Source organism: Triticum aestivum, chromosome 2D (assembly GCF_018294505.1).
Source record: "Triticum aestivum cultivar Chinese Spring chromosome 2D, IWGSC CS RefSeq v2.1, whole genome shotgun sequence".
In the NCBI taxonomy this organism is placed as follows: domain Eukaryota; kingdom Viridiplantae; phylum Streptophyta; class Magnoliopsida; order Poales; family Poaceae; genus Triticum; species Triticum aestivum.
This window is the reverse complement of record NC_057799.1, coordinates 519,892,742-519,906,338: the sequence shown is the minus strand read 5'-3', so window position 1 is coordinate 519,906,338 and position 13,597 is coordinate 519,892,742. Positions and strand designations below refer to the sequence as shown.

General features: G+C 45.6%; 1 pseudogene; it reads left to right on the top strand.

Moving 5' to 3' along the window:
* Window positions 1-13,017: 13,017 nt before the first annotated feature.
* Window positions 13,018-13,597, top strand: part of LOC123055883 (pumilio homolog 1-like) — a 67,841-nt pseudogene continuing 67,261 nt past the window's right edge.

The following is a 13,597-nucleotide window of genomic DNA, read 5'->3' as shown; positions in this document are numbered from 1 at the left end:
TTACAATAGGAAAGAACTTTCCTGGGTTCAAAAATAGAGCAGCCCCATACAATGGATGATCCATTTGATTCTCCCAACGCTTGTCAACAATGGCCAAGATCTTCTTGAGCAATTGTTGCTTGTTTTGTCGAGGGAAACCTAGATTGATCCTCTCCTTTGCATAAATCATAAGTGCTTTAATCTCTCGCATGGCAGGCTTCTCATCACCATCCGCTACTCTAAGTACTCTAAGAAGTGCAGTTGAAGCTCTAAGGCAGTCCTCAATTGCGCTCCACCACTCCGTTGAAAGTATAATCTCTTGCACATTCAAGCCAACTTGTGTTTTGGCTAACTTGTTTCCAACCCATTCATCAGATGTAAATAAACTCCTCAATGCAGCCTTGTTCTTAACCAAACTCCTAAGTGTGAGGATGGCTGTGGCAAAACGAGTTGCTGCTGGTCTCACAAGATCCCCACCCGTGGCCTTCCTCATTAGACTAAGAAGTCTTCCATGTCTATAGATGAAAGTTGTGACACGTCTAGCCCCTGCAATAGGCTTCTTAAATGCCTTCAACTTTCCTATATCTTCCAACATTAGGTCCAAGCAATGACATGCACACGGGCTCCAATATAGAGTAGGCATCCTCTCCATTAGAAGGTGGCCAGCTTTCTTGTAATTAGCACCATTATCGGTGATAACTTGTACCACATTCTCTTTTCCAACAACCAGAATTCTCTTCTCAAGCAAATTAGCTATCATATCACCGTCATGACATACACTTGAGGCATCAACCGACTCCAAGAAGAAAGTGCCCTCTGGACTATTAACAAGGAAGTTAATCAAATGGCGTCCTCTTTTATCTGACCAGCCATCCGACATGAGTGTGCATCCATATTTTTTCCATGCTGCCTCGTGTTGCCTCCTCGAAAGTCCTGTTTCCTTCACACAATCATTAAGCAATGGCTCTCTCAGCTCATGTGCACTAGGTGGCTTGTAACCTGAACCATATTGACAAGTGGCTTCAATTGCAACCTCAAACTGCCTACTACTTGCAGCATTAAATGGAATGCCACACTCGTAAAAGAACAATGCCCACTGCATACTGACATAATGCCTCTCTTCCTGAGTCTTTGTGCTGGACTCCATGGTGCTTTGAGAACACCCAGAGTCCCTTTCATCTGCAAGATCCTCAGGTGTTCTTCGTAACATGGCAACAATAGGCTTGGAACTATTGGCGGCAGCAGTAACAGACTTCTTTTTACCTTGCATGTTGATGATAAACGCTTTCTTATTCTGTTTGGCTGTTGTCCCTGAGCTTGGCCTTTTAGAGGCGATGTTTGCTCCAACTGAACTCACCTCCACAACCTCCTGATCATCATCTACATCTACTACTCCCTTGATCCTCCTATTTTGCTCCAAATATGCTCTCATTTCTCTCCTCAGTTGTGTGGTGGCCTTAGGACAACCAATTGCATCACCCCCGACGCCCGCAAGGTGCTTCTTATGCCTCTTGATCCCTCCAGACGTTATCTTGCCAAAAAGAGCGCACACAACAAGATCCTGATTTGGAGGCTCAGACCAATATCCATAGTTCCATCCCGGATCATTTGATCGTTGTGGCTTCCTTGTTGGATCTTTCATTGGATCATAGGGGGGCTCACCCCCATCAGCTGCTGCATTTCCATCCATGGTGCTACACTTCTACTACCTGCAGCAAACAACCAAACACAAAGGAATATTAGCATAACTGATAAAAGGGCTGCCATGGCAACAAGCCAACAAGGCAACAAACAATAAAGTACTTACTAGATAGACAAAAGGGTACCAGACAGATGAAAAGGCTGTTGTGGCAGCAACTAAACTACTCTACTCATGCAGATGTAGCAAACAACGACAATCAACTAGCCATTAAACTAATCAGCATTCAACTAGTCATTAAACTAATCCGTTGTTGAGCACAAGACATCATGCATCAGTATTCAACTAGCCTTTATTCTAATCCACCCATCAATCTAAGAGCCATCATTATTCTAATACAAGCAGGAGCCCATCATTCATTATTCTAATCTACCCATCTTCCACTAATATGCTATAAAGGGAGGGGCGAAGAGGAGGGAAGGAAGCCCCATACCTTGTTGAATGCTTGTTGCTGCCTGCTGCCTTGGTCCTCTTGGAGAGGTGCTGCTTGCTTGTTGTTCTGGAGAGGATGGAGAATCTGCAGGAGAGGAGGGGGAGGAGGAACTACAGGAGAGGAGGGGGAGGGGGATCTGCCGGAGAGGAGGGGGAAGCTGCCAGAGAGGAGGGGGAGAAGCTGCTGTGGAGGAGGGGGAGAAGCTCAGATCCAGCCTGGGGGTGGGGGAAACTGAAGCTCAGATCTCTCTCTCCCTCTAGTACCTGTTGGCGCCAAAACAGACCTTTCCCGCCCTTTCCTTCCCTCCCAGTTCTCTGTTTCCCGCCTAGACCACCCAGCTCTGTCTAAGGCCTCCTTATTTGCCTAAGGCAGGCAGAGTGGCGCCTAGGCGGATGCCTTGGATGCCTTAAGGACTAAGGCGGACGCCTTAGGCACACATGTAAGGCAAGGCCGACGCCTTGACTCCTGGGGGCGCCCTAATGCCTAGGCGTCGCCTAAGCGACGCCTTAGCGACGCCTTAAAAACAGAGAGAGTTACTTTCTGCCACCTTCCCCGATGTTATCTACTAGATAGTCAACCCTGCAAGGGTCCGTTCTCCCGGAGTTCCCTTCTTATCCTTTCGTAAGTACGGTGAAGATCCTGAAGGAAGGACGACAACTTCATCATGATGCATTGATGCATAGGAATGGAGACATCAACGGTATGGATTGACCTCTTCGAGAAGAGCAATCAAGACCGAGAATATTCGTTAGAATTTCGTAACCAGAACTTCCCCCTTACTCCCCTCTTAAATCTCGGGACGAGATTTCTTGTAGTGGAGGAGAATTGTGACGCCCGGATAATCAGACTACAGTAATTCCCTGTTAATGATGCCACGTCACCTCGATTAGTGTTGCTAATCTTGCGTTAGTTCGAAACCGATTCAAACTCAAATTCAATCAAGCAAGCAACAAAAGTTTTGAAACACTAAAAAAATGTCCTAAATGTGTCGGATAAATCATAGGTAATTGTGGTGGCGAAACCAAACTCTGAAGAAGTGTTTAAAGGCTCTAAAATAATTATGACAGTAGCAAAAACAATTAATTACATGCCTTTTACAATTAATAAAATACTAAACAGTTTTATTTTGTCACCAAACTTTTTGTGGCATCGGGGTATTTTGAAACACTAATTTGGGTACTACTTATATATTTTATAAAACAAATATATATAGAAAATAAAATTAGAAAACTAATAAACAGAAAATAAATAAAAATAAAAACTTAAACAAAAGAGAAAAGGAAGAAACCCCCCTCCCCCTGGGCTGAATGGCCCAGCTAGCCAGCAGGCCACCAGCCCAAAAGGCCCAACCGGCCACCCGACTCCCCTTATCCCCAATCCCCGAAACCGTAACCCACTACCACCACGCACTCCCCCTCCTCCTCTCTCCCTCGCGCGTTCCGGCGCCCCGCTGCCCGCTCTGCCGCCCCTCCCGCTCATCCAGCTCGGCGTGCTCGCCGACTGCTTCTCGTGCCCGCCGAGTCGCCGCCTCCCGCTTCCATTGCGGCCACCCGCTGCCGCCTACCACCGCTCCGCCCGCGCCTGCTTCTTGCGCCGGCTGCCTTCGCCCCTGATCGACCCAGCGCGCGAACGCGCGCTCCCGTGTGCCCCCGCGTGCGCAACCCGCGCCATCCAGCCGCAGCCACGGCGCCTGTGGACGCCTGCTCCACCCCGCACGCGCCCCTGCCCTCCCGCGCAGCCGCCTTGCTCGTCGTGGCCGCACTCCGGCATCCACCTCGCCTCTGCCGCCTCGCGCGAGGCCGTGGCGCGCCTGCTGCTGCCTCCGGCGACCCCTCCTTCGGAAAAGGCAGGCCGGCGGGCCCCGCCCTGGCCAACGGCGCGCTCTGGCGCCCGTGCCCCCGCCGCGGCCCGGTTCGCCCCTCGTTCGGGCGCCTGCCCCATTAGCTGCATCGCCCTGTGGTCGCTATGGCCCCTCTGGGCCACAGACATGTGGGGCCTAGCCCCAGAACGGTATTTTAAAAAAGAATTAAAAATAAATAAATAAATAATGCGTAAATAAGTAAATAGTAATTAAAATATTAATTAATTAATTAATTAAAGAATTAATTAACTTAATTAATCCTAATTAGATTAGCCTAATTAACTAACTAACCTAATTAACTATTGTTAATTAACTAACAGTGTATGGCATGCGGGACCCACATGTCAGTTTGACCCAGGCAACGCCCTGTTGACTGCTGACGTCATGCTGACGTCATGATGATGTCAGCATACACTATTCTGGATAATGTTGATTTAAATAATTAATTAATCCTAAAAATGATTAAATCTTTTAAAATTAATATAAAATAAACCGTAGCTCGGATGGAAAAACTTTGTACATGAAAGTTGCTCAGAACGACAAGACGAATCCCGATACGCAGCCCGTTTGTCTGCCACACATCCCTAGCATAGCAAACACGCAACTTTCCCCCTCCGGTTCATCTGTCCGAAAACGCGAAACACCGGGAATACTTTCCCGGATGTTTTCCCCCTTCGGCGGTATCACCTACCACCGCGTTAGGGCACACCTAGTACCGCTCATTGCCATGTTATGCTTTGTGATGCTTTGATTGCTCTGTTATTTATTGCGTTCCCCCTCTGTTACTTCTTTCCGGTAGACCCTGAGGCCACTGCCGGTACCCCTGTGATCGACTACATCGACGACGAGCCCTTCTTGCCAGAGCAACCAGGCAAGCCCCCCCTGATCACTAGATATCGCCTATTCCTTCTCTCTACTGCTTGCATTAGAGTAGTGTAGCATGTACTGCTTTCGGTTAATCCTATTCTACTGCATAGCCTGTCATTGTTGCTACAGTTGTTACCCTTACCTGCAATCCTAAATGCTTAGTATAGGATGCTAGTATTCCATCAGTGGCCCTACACTCTTGTCCGCCTGCCATGCTATACTACTGGGCCGTGATCTCTTCGGGAGGTGATCACGGGCATATGCTATATACTTTATACTGTTATATTACTTATGATACTGTTCGGAGATGGGGGCTGAACGGACAGGTGGCTCCATCCCGGTAGAGGTGGGCATGGGTTCCCGACGGCCCTCGACTATTACTTTGTGGCGGAGCGACAGGGCAGGTTGAGACCACCTAGGAGAGAGGTGGGCCTGGCCCTGGTCGGCGTCCGCGGTTACATCAATTAACGCGCTTAACGAGATCTTGGTATTTGATCTGAGTCTGGCCACTGGCCTATACGCACTAACAAACTATGCGGGAACAGTTATGGGCACTCGACGTTGTGGTATCAGCTGAAGCCTTCTTGACGTTAGCGACTGAGCGGCGCGCGCCGGATTGGACCGTAAGCCTGCTCTTGTATTAAGGGGGCTAGTTCTGTTTCCGGCCTCCCACCCAACGTGCAGGTGTGCAATGGGCGATGGGCCCAGACCCCTGCGCGCTTAGGATTTAGACCGGCGTGCTGACCTCTCTGTTGTGCCTAGGTGGGGCTGCGACGTGTTGATCTTCCGAGGCCGGGCATGACCCAGGAAAGTGTGTCCGGCCAAAGGGGATCGAGCGTGTTGGGTTATGTGGTGCACCCCTGCAGGGAAGTTTATCTATTCGAATAGCCGTGATCTTCGGTAACAGGACGACTTGGAGTTGTACCTTGACCTTATGACAACTAGAACCGGATACTTAATAAAACACACCCTTCCAAGTGCCAGATACAACCCGGTGATCGCTCTCTAACAGGGCGACGAGGAGGGGATCGTCGGGTAGGATTATGCTATGCGATGATACTTGGTGAACTTGCCATCTACTCTCTTCTACATGCTGCAAGATGGAGGCTACCAGAAGCGTAGTCTTCGATAGGATTAGCTATCCCCCTCTTATTCTGGCATTCTGCAGTTCAGTCCACCGATATTGCCCCTTTACATAGATACCCATGCATATGTAGTGTAGATCCTTGCTTGCGAGTACTTTGGATGAGTACTCACGGTTGCTTTTCTCCCTCTTTTCCCCCTTTCCATTCTACCTGGTTGTCGCAACTAGATGCTGGAGCCCAGGAGCCAGACGCCACCGTCGACGACGACTCCTACTACACCGGAGGTGCCTACTACTATGTGCAGGCCGCTGACGACGACCAGGAGTAGTTTAGGAGGATCCCAGGCAGGAGGCTTACGCCTCTTTCGATCTGTATCCCAGTTTGTGCTAGCCATCTTATGGCAACTTGTTTAACTTATGTCTGTACTCAGATATTGTTGCTTCCGCTGACTCGTCTATGATCGAGCACTTGTATTCGAGCCCTCGAGGCCCCTGGCTTGTATTATGATGCTTGTATGACTTATTTTTATTTTAGAGTTGTGTTGTGATATCTTCCCATGAGTCCTTGATCTTGATCGTACACGTTTGCGTGTATGATTAGTGTACGATTGAATCGGGGGCATCACAAGAATATTATTAAGTTCCCAACTATAGTACTACTATATAATTATTTGGTACATCATTAGTGGTACTAGTTTATACGTATACTCAATGAGAGCAGGATATGTTTTCCACTATAATTTATAGTTGCCATGGACTACAACGACTATGGTAGGTTGCTTATTAGCTACCGCAGATGTGGTTTCCTACTGATCCAAATTATTTTGGAAACTAGTTTTACATTTTAAAAGGATATTTTTTGGCCATATATAAGATCGCAACTTTTTTAATTAAGGTTTTCAAGACTAATACATATCCTTCGGTGCTCTCTCCTAAGGGAAAAGAGTCTCGTGTTCCCGCCAAAACAAGGAGACAAAAGAAAATATCCTGGTGTTGGGCCATTTGTCTTAGAGAATGGTTGTTGGATCGCTTGTCTTCTTCCTTAATGGGTCAGAAGTAGCCTTCCTGGTGAAATGGAAGATCTTCTAATCAGGCCAACAATGCAGATTAGTAAAGATCACTTTAGTTTTTGATCCCGCACTACCTCTGATGGAGATGAGGCACAGTGGTGGCGACCTAGATGCATGGATGCGGCGACCTGGGCAACGACATGCACGAAAAATCCCTTCTCTAATTTCATCCGGCCAATTCTAACTAAGCTAGGGGTATACTGTCCACGAATTCGATGGCCAAAGGAGGTATCTCGATCCGCGTTTAGTATACTGCACCAACGGTACATCGAGACAAATCGCAAAGGGCGAAAGATGTCTCTTGATGTGTTGATGTCACATTGATGTGTCGATGTCACATGGGAGCCATGTGTACCTCTCTCTGACAATGACCTTGTCGCACTCATTGCCGAAATGGTTGCAGCAACCATCTCTGTTTACTACATTCTCGAGCAATGGTTTATTGCCTATCGATAATCGTTATAAGGAGATAAGGTCACACACAAGGAGTCGACCCCACACAAACCTCACCGTAGTCACTGCCCATTTTGCGATGTGCGTTCTCCAACACCTCTATGTCCTCCCTCACCCTAGGGGGCATTGTTGCCTTCATCCTGGAGACCTTGACGCATGGTCTGCTCTAGTGTGGTCTAACAAGAGGAGATTAGGAGATGCAAAAAGGTTGGGTGGGGAACAAAGATTACTAGGGACATTTCTGACCAAGTATTGCCTCGCATATTGAGACAGTGTCAAAGAAAATAATAATATAAAATGTCAAATACTCAAGGTCTAAGGTTGATGGGGCAAAACAACATGTTACAACCGAAGAAATAACAAATCCTCAAGGCACCAACAAAGCTGGGGGGATATCAATTTCCCCTTATAATTGGTGGCGGGTGGCGAGGCAAGTGCTGGTGATATGATGGTTGAAGCACACATGGAGGATCCTGAAATGCATGTATCTTAAGTAACATAAAGATGGGGGTCACGATTGCGCAATCGGCTGGTGGTAGCTCCATCGACGGCCTCAGCGTGAAGTGAAAGTGCTAGGTGATGGGTTGGGGATGGAATCATAAATCGCAGAACCGCACTGGTTTGGAGCACATTTCAGACTCCAGGCCATCAACAGGGGTGGACCACCTCATGACACTAGATCAATATATATTTGGTTGTTCTATCTATGCACTATAACCAAGTACCCATTCCTGCAAAGTGCTCGATTACTGCAATCAGCTTAGATTTTCTCTTAACGTTTTAAAAAATAGTTGTGTCTGGTTCTTCTCCTCTTCATTTCGTGTGTGAATTGTGACAATGGCTTGCTACCAATCAACATATTCAGGGAGACCCTGGATTTCCGCTCATGCCATAGGGACCAGATCATCATGACAAACATTGAGTCATAGGCCTCGTGCTTGTCTCTTAGGATGTGCTTCCAGTGTCATTGACACCATTCTTTAAAGAAACATGAAGCACTTGAAGTGAGACAATAAAGGTTATCCCATTCATGGTTAATAAAGCACAACCTCTAAAGGCACCCCCAATTGATCAAAAGGGGTAAACAAACTACTTGGATGCGTACTATTAACCCAAGTATGTAAAGTTAAAGTTCACAAAGGCATCAAGAGTCAAAATCCTCCATAGGAACACGAGCAATGCCTTAAAGTGATGCTTAAATGCTGACAACCTACTTTTGGGGGTATTCCTAATATATGGCATGGCTTGGTCCTCGAAGCCTTATTTCTCAAAATGTCCAAAGGATGAAAGAAACCTCAAAGTCATGCTTCGATTCCCAGAGCCTACTTGTTAGCGCGCGTGGTGGTTCAACCGTCAGTGCTTAGTATTTTAGTTGGTCCAATTGCATTGATTAATTAAAATATTGTGCTCTACGAAGGAAGCACCAAGATATCATCTTGTGTGGTCAAAAGTGGTGGCTAGTTGTAGTGATTGCAACTATGTGATTAGATACCGAGGGCATAAACCATGTATCCATGCATGTTGTTACTATATTAATAAGTAAAACATGTATCAAGATGATTTGAATGGTATCAATTCTATTCAAGTGTAATTGAATATCTTGTATGGTTATACCAGATGGGATGGCCGCATTTGGATTATGAGTTCTGGGCCAACATTCTACTTGTTTGTTGTGTATCAACAAGCTTCTACCGAAGCTTGCTTCAGATGTATCAATATGGGTAGTACATGGAAGCTCCTCTGCGAGTCACAGTTATGCAATTATCCGCTACCAAGGATGCAAGCCTTGTTCTATGATGTGAGAGACATCGAGCATCATTAACCCCAAGCTTAAGTGAGCTCCCTTTAGAACATCCAAATTGATGCGTATTGTAGAACATTCCAAATCAGTCGGCAACTTATGTAACATTAATAGACATTGTGTTGTAATGATGAATAATGTATCGAGTTAAGTGATTGTGTTTAGTTGTGAGATTCAACTGATAAGAGATTTGAAGAGCTAAGGGTGTCGTCAAGATGATAATTGTTCCTAGAAAGAAACTACATATCACTCATTTGAAGCATACATTCGGACGCAAAGCCTAGTGTGAATCAAGGGAAACGAAATATTTGTGTAGTTCCTAAGTCATTCCTTATGATACGTTTTGAAGGAGTGTATATACTTCATATGAATTAATATCTAAAAAAGAGATAAACAGACCATTGGTCATTGAATTCTCGCAAGATGAGCACATTGGCCATTCTTCTCTCAAAATGTGATGAACCGATCACTTTGGGATGTTTTATGAGCGCATTGGTCACTCGGTCGTTCCCAACCATTATCTATGTGGACGTGGCGTGTTGACTCAGCATGGGGCCCATAGTGCGGTCGCTTAGGAGGTGTTTAGTTTCCAGAAAACGCCGTGGAGACAAGCTGAACTCAGGGGAATTTTACTTCGCGTTCACCTTTTTGGAATGCACACCTTGAGTTTAATCATAGGGGGGGACTCTTTTGCAAAGCCTCCTTTGTAATCTCTCTCATCTCTACATCTCTTCTCTACTCCGCCGCTCGTACGCATGTTGGCAGAGGATACACGCGGCAGTGCCCCCATGTCCACTGCGCCTTCTCATAATCACCCACTAATTCCATTTTGATCTTCCCGCCATCGCCCATTCTCACAATGCTCTTTTCCCGCCATCACCCTCTCCCGCTCCTGCCATGGCCACCTCACTTTATAATGACGTTGGTCTGCATGATTTTGCCATAGCCAAGCAACACCATTGCTCAGTCCTCCTCTCATTTGGCAGAATGGTGAGGAAGCTTTTCACCTCGTGGGTCTCCATTAGTGGACGGCTCCGCAATGGCACCATCGCCCAGTGCTCGGGATGGGTGACTTCTCATGTGGCATGCCCCGCTCCAAGTTCGGCACATCCAAATCCTCTTCTAGCATGGGTGGATACTACAACTTCTCTGACATCAAGCCGACGGCGTGAGAGCTCTCTGCTAAATGCTGGGAGATTGAGCAGGAAGTTGCCGGGGAAGAGGAAGCGCTCGAGGTGATGTAGGCACAACTGTGCAATAAAGTTGTTGACGGTGAGCAGGAAAAGTTATTTCCTGCCAAGAAGGTGATTTTTGGGTTGCTAACACCTGCGTATGAAGCGTCTATGCTCATCGTGCATGAATAGGAGATCACGTTGTGCATAACAACAGCTCGACCGAGCGGTACTCACTACATCTCTTTCCACTGCACAGGCTGAGGCGATCAGGCACTAGGCTGCCGTCGCACTGCCGCCAAGTTGCAGCGAGGCTGCCTTTGCCTCCCTCGACGACGTAGATGAAGAGGCCAACACCATCAAATTAATTCAGTAACAAACTACATGTGCTCAATTTCAAATAGGAGAACATGGATCAGGCCAACTCATTGTACTGAACACTCACATCTAGACTTGATTCACTGCTAGACACAACATGATATCAAATTGATATCATGTTCCTTTGTTCTTTTTGACAGAATATTAACTGCTGGATTTGATTTTGTCAAAAACATTTTGGGATGAGATCAAACAATTTATGTCAAATTGGCACCCCAAAAGCCCTCGGATGATGTCACTGCCTTATTTTGCCACACGACGAGAAGGGAGAAGTAGGTGAATGCATTTGTCCGCCTTGCACTCCACACCATTGAACTAGGTATCGAAATGGTATTGTGGTAGCCGAAAGTCGAATTCTGACAACTCCTAAAATTGAAATCTTTCTGAGCAAAACCTGAGTAGTCATGCATAGATGCTTGATAAAGGACTTGGATTAATTACCTGAGAGCTTGTCTTCAATCACCAGTACCACAAAGCCTTCGGTTTCCATTCCTCCCTCGCGTGCTTCTACCCACTGGCGCCACCCATCTCACCAAACAACGGAGGGACAGGGAGGGGGAGGGGAGATGCCACCGGTGGTCACGCCTGCTCCTCCTAGTCTAGCCTACGACGCCTAACCGACATGGTCCACACAGCCGTGCAAGGTACCTTCCACTGCCGGCGCCGTGTCGCCTCCATAGGGTTAGGATTTTGATGCTCTATTTGGAAATCAAGGCGAAAGGGAGCTCAACTTCTTCCCAGTATATTTTCTACAAGTTAAAACCCTCCCGAGCGATTGCATTGTGGGCCTCATGCTAAGTTAGCACGCCACGTTGACCCCGTTATGGAAATGGTGGAGTGACCAGTTCACTCGTGAAATAAACCAATGTGAACGGTTCATCACATTTTGAGAGAAGTGTCACCAATGTGCTCATCTCGTGAGAGTTGAGTGACCGATGGTGCGTTTATCTCTCTACAAAACCCCTTCATAGAAACTCTTTATGAAAATTGATTAAAAATTCCCTTGTTAAAAATGTCATGGTACAAAAGCACTACAAGAAATTGCTTCAATTGGAATACAATAATTCATGGCAAAGAATGAAGTATAGTCGATGGTTTGACTTAGTGTTAATACTTTTATTTTAGAAAATGACAAGTATACATTCTGCTCCATATTTTAGTTTTCATTATAGAGGTTATGATATTCATGGCAATATCAGGGTTTGCTTCTACAAAACATCTTATAACAAGGCGACTTTATAAGACCAATGGCATGTATGGAAAATACCTTGTACGTGACTTAATACACCATCATCACTTCAATTATTTCATATAAACCTCAAGATACTAACTATTCACGAGGAACAAAATCCTGATGTGACATGCTAAAAATTTCTCAACTACGATGATGCCACTATAGAATTTACCACATCCACCCATAGAGAATTTATATTGATTTTAGCATCACAAGCCTCTCCATGGTCATTCCCCGTTGAAGGTCACTGCTTGCTAACTGCAACCATGCTCACTTAAATTTAGTGTCCAACCAAACCCTAATTTGGTGTAGCAATCATAAACTAAATCAATGTTGTGAGTCATCTCTCAATTTTTTTTACGATTTCGTTTGGTGTGCTTAGTGCCTTAGTATGACTATAGAGATGTGTGAATTGGTAGGCCAAAAATATTCCTACATCCCAAACCGTGCACACTACCTTAGGCGGCCCATCATGGCCATGAGTGGGTAGTGATAGCTTTCCTCCCTCCTATTAAATTGCATCTCCCCCTCAATAAATAAATAAATTCAATTGCATCTCCCTTGATCTCATAGTTTCCTGACCTTGTCTGCATCGAAATTGTTGCCTCTATTGGTAGTCCTCTCTTGTATTCTCTTATTCACAAGTCACAGTCCTCCCCCTACTTGCGCCATGTATGCTTCATGTTGAGTTATTGTATTCCATTTCTCATTGCCCATCGATTATAGATCTCCACATAATCTTCCTAATACTCATACGGAAACTATCCATCGAAGATCTAAGGCCAGTGTTTGGTGAACAACTAAGGTTACACCAGAGTCACGATAAAGAAGGTTGATCATAAATTTGTGACTCAACCATCTGAATTTCTAGAAATAGACCTCAATATCCTGTTCTTTTTATTCTTGTTCCTTGTCAATCTAAAAAGTATTGCCATGCTTGTTTTTGGGATAGGTTACGAAGAAGTAAAGTTTAGGTCTCTAGAGATATGACCCTCGCTATCTATGTTGTGCTTGTAGTCCTCGAGGTAGAAGATTTTCATTTTCTCCAAATAACACGAGCAACCATACATTTGTGTTAGGATATGAAATACCTTTTGAAGGATACGTAATGATTTTTCACTTAGGTGGTTAGTCCATAAACAATCAAATTGACCCATGATGAGGCCTTGCATTTAATCAACAGTATTTTTTGCTGGATTGTTCTCATCTCTTATAATTTGCATCTTTCGCCGAGATCTCTCCCCGTTTTTTAAGTGCCTTGCTCCCAATTTATTATCTCACCATACTCCACGATGAGAGACGCCTTCCCCATGAATTTCGAAAGGCAAAGATTGTGATACATTCTGCATTGTTCGTGGTACACTGTGACAATGTGTTGGCATGCTTTTCTTGCATTACGACATCCCCACCACGCGCATGCCTAGATAAGGGAGGAGCCAATGGTACCATACGGGCGGGATGTCGCTTGCATGATCGCGAGCTCATGGATGATGCTTTTCTTATCAAACGATGGTGAATCACCTCCTTCATTTATATTCCCTCCGTCCCAAAATAAGGGACTCAACT